The sequence below is a fragment of the Pleurodeles waltl genome, chromosome 11 (genome assembly GCF_031143425.1).
Source record: "Pleurodeles waltl isolate 20211129_DDA chromosome 11, aPleWal1.hap1.20221129, whole genome shotgun sequence".
NCBI lineage: Eukaryota > Metazoa > Chordata > Amphibia > Caudata > Salamandridae > Pleurodeles > Pleurodeles waltl.
Window position 1 is genome coordinate 293,730,778 of NC_090450.1, and position 3,938 is coordinate 293,734,715.

A 3,938-nucleotide genomic window follows, 5' to 3' on the forward strand; every position below is an offset into this window, starting at 1 on the left:
TGAACTCCTCCTGGGTGGCAAAAGAAATGCTGCAGCCCATAAGGATCTCCTGGGGTACCTAGGTACCATATACTAGGGACTTATAAGGGGGGTCCAGTATGCCAATTTGGAGTGGAATACTGGGTTGTCTGTATTTAAGTACAAATTTGGAATCAGAGACAGCAAAAGCACTGGAGTTCTGGTTAGCAGGACTCCAGTGACACAGTCAAGCATACTGACAAAACAGTAAAACATACTGACATGTAGGCCACAAACTATGAGCACTGGGGTCCTGACTATCAGGATCCCAGTGAGACACTAACAAACAGGCCAAAAGTGGGAGTAACCATGCTAGAAAGAGGCTATTTCCTCACACTGTCATGATGATAAAAGGGTGCAGAACCACTGGTTGGCGGTATATGCATTTGCAAAGTTAGCACCCGCAATTGAATGTTCTGGACCAATCATCCATGTGATAATGCTACCTTTGCATGTGTTAACTAAAAATATGGTCTTGCTCAGGAATCATTCTGACGGTACCATTTCCTTGCTAATATGGTATGCTGCACTGCCTCTTCTTCCCAATTTTTGTTCCTTTCTCTGTTATGTTAGTTTTTTGCTTAAATATGTTGCATAACAGCGGGGCTGATATTTAGCAGTTGTTATTTTTTCGCAAGAGCAGGCAATGATTGTTGAGCAGAGGTAAAAGGCTATACAGTATCACTGTGAGATAATAGAACTGACGCACAGTTTTTACATGCAAGTGAAAAAATGGAATTCTACAGTCAATATATTTCCTCAGACTAAAGGGGTGTACAGGAAAGCCTGTTAGATACTATCATGACACCTCACCTCGCCTACTGGTACTATCGCTTGCACCTTTGATGAGATATGACTGCAGGTTTCCATGTATGATGGGACATTCCGGACATAACATAGAGTCTTCTGAGCATTCTTGACCACTTTAAAGAAACACAAAGCCATATATTTTCCCATTTGGCAGTTCTGCCTTGGCATACTCAGGAAGGTTTTAAGATGAGAAAGGCTTTTTCGAAACCAGAATAGAATTTAACGGACATGATGGCCTACTACTGGGATTTAATATCTACAATTATATATATTACATGTTTGTCGAGCTGCACCCTTTCAACTGTAAGTAACGATGGTAAAAACATATAGTAACATTTACTGGTGCGAGCCTCATGTTTTCTCATAAACTCTGTGAGCGCATCTTTTGGTTGACATTGGAAATAAATCTATCAAGTGAATATAACCACTGTAACATAAGTACCATAATGTGTGAGGTCAAATTGACGGCTTCTACAACTATTTGAGAACTGAAGACCACATTATTTGACAGTGCTTATAAAATTATGCGGCCCGGAAAGCCAAATTATTAATCTTTTATGTGAATAAAGCTAAATTCTTGAGAATTTTCTGTGGCATTATTATTATCTAGATACTTCAATACTTTAACGACCACAGTTATTGTCACCAAAGGTATCGCAGCACTGAGGCACAAAAAGACATTTCATAATAATAAAAACACTTGTATTAACATTGTCCATAATAATTCACAAGAGTAAAATAGTTTTTATGTTAAGCAGATAGAGGCCCTCATTCCAACCCTGGCGGTCATGGACTGCCAGGGTGGAGGGACACGGAAGCACCGCCAACAGGCTGGCGGTGCTTCCAGGGCCGTCAGAAAAGGGGATCCGGCGGTTTCCCACCGTATTTCCCCTGGCCCGGAGAATCCTCCAAGCAGCGCCGCCATGGGGATTCCGACCCCCTTCCCGCCAGCCTGTTTCTGGCGGTTTACACCGCCAGAAACAGGATGGCGGGAACGGGTGTCGTGGGGCCCCTGCACTGCCCATGCCACTGGCATGGGCAGTGCAGGGGCCCCCTAACAGGGCCCCATAAAGATTTTCACTGTCTGCTTTGCAGACAGTGAAAATCGCGACGGGTGCAACTGCACCCGTCGCACCCCTGAAACTCCGCCGGCTCCATTCGGAGCCGGCTTCATTGTTGCAGGGTCTTTCCCGCTGGGCCGGCGGGCGCCCTTTTGGCGGTCGCCCGCCGGCCCAGCGGGAAAGTCGAAATGACCCCCGCGGTCTTTTGACCGCGGAGCGGTCTTTCGACGGGGTTACTTTGGCAGGCGGCGTCTGCCGCCCGCCAAAGTCAGAATGACCCCCAGAGTGTTGCACTAGTCAGAAATGCGTTCTTTCAGAGTTATCCTCTCTGGCTTGGGAAAGCACATCTTTTCGTGCAAGAAACAACCTCCAAACACTATTGCACATGATACATTCATTAAAATATCACGCCTTAACAAAAAGGTGCAAAGTGCTTGGTACACCTAGAGTGTCACCCTCAAGTAAATCTTTATAGAGACAACTGATGTGATAAATATGAAATTGCATTAAATAGATTAAACATTTTTCATTAGAACAATAATAATGTATTTAATACATTTAGTGCAACACACGTTACTGCTGCCATTTCCGAACACAACAAATAAAAAGTGTTTCTCTCAACGAATATAAAGGTATTCAAAGGATGGAAGACTGGAGTGGCATTGCCAGGTTTCAAAACCTGTGAAGTGTACATCACAGCAGTTGTGAGGAAAGCAAAAATCGCTGAAGCTTATTGCCAATTAATGAAGAAGAAGGATCAACAGAAAGAAAGAAACACCCAGTTAACATATTTTTAATGCATTTTAAATGTGCAAGGAATTTGATTCTCTATGTAGGCAAAGCCATTCTCCAAGTCTGTCAAATGGGGAAGTGTAGCTGGGAGTTGGAATTCCCAGCTACATCACAGGTTGAATCGGGAACGGAGTCCCGGTTTTCTGACCCGTACGAAAATGACCATAAAGACATCGGGAATCCGGGTGGGCGGATTCCCGATTCCTTACCGGAGCACCATGGTGACGAGGACGCGATCACCATAACTGGGAACCCGGATATCCGGGTTCCTGGCGTGATGAAAAGAGACAACGGACTATGCGTGCGGGCACGTTAAGACCAGAGGACGCCGAAGAAGACGCGGCCGCGGAGAGAGGAAGGAAACCGGACCCATCAAGATGACCACAGGAGGAGGATCCAAAGAACTCCAGTGTCGAGGACACTGCAGCGAAAAAAGAAGAACCAGAAGAGTGCGAACTCCGCCACGTCCCCGGAGGGACGTGGCTCAACCAGGTACGGTCCTATGTAAAGGACAGTCTCCGATTAAAGCGGGGAATGGAGGGGGCTGTGGGAGGAGAGAGCAGGGAAGGGAAGGGAGGAGAAGAGAAGAGGGGAGGGGGACAAGAAGGGAGGCGGGAGGGGATTTGAGAAGGGCACCGGAGGACTCACCAAGGGCACAATAACAAACGAAGTCTAGTAATTATAAGGATCACTCACAGAGGTTACTTCCCTTGATTTCTGACCTGTAGGTCACCACAATATTCTGGGGAGCGGAGTCTCTCTCTCTCTCTCTCTCTCTTTCTCTCTCTCTTTTGTCTGCACAAACGTGCACAAAAATATAAAACCCCAGACTCACCGATATTTACGTTCCTCTTATTTTTCCGGTCCACCTGGAAACCTCCTTGGAGCCTACCATCGCCTGTCACCAGGAACCCTGAGGAAGAAGAGGACAACGTAGACTCACTAACCAACAGACCACAAACATTGGACATTGTCACAGTTAAAACTAGATATAATAAAACCACGTTTACGCACCCTCTCAGTTGAGTACCACAGTCCTTATTATCGCCACGCCCACTGCCACAGGACGTTAAAGCCATCTGGGGACATGTTCATATCTTTAATTGTAATTATATTTATAGAGCTCTTACTACCCCTGATGAGGCGACAAAGCACTTTTCTGCAAGTAGCATTCTTCTACTGAACCGAAAATGATTAGTGGGGGATTAGTATAGGGAAATATGATTTAGTGTAGGATTAGTATAGGGAGGTATGAGT

The 3,938-nt window shown here is 45.5% G+C and overlaps 1 long non-coding RNA gene across 1 annotated transcript; it reads left to right on the top strand.

Annotated features, from left to right (window-relative positions):
• Positions 1-2,971: 2,971 nt before the first annotated feature.
• LOC138266609 (uncharacterized) lies at positions 2,972-3,702 on the top strand. The gene is made up of 2 exons (XR_011199574.1): positions 2,972-3,173; positions 3,590-3,702. It is a non-coding gene; the product is annotated as an uncharacterized lncRNA (long non-coding RNA).
• Positions 3,703-3,938: the final 236 nt, after the last annotated feature.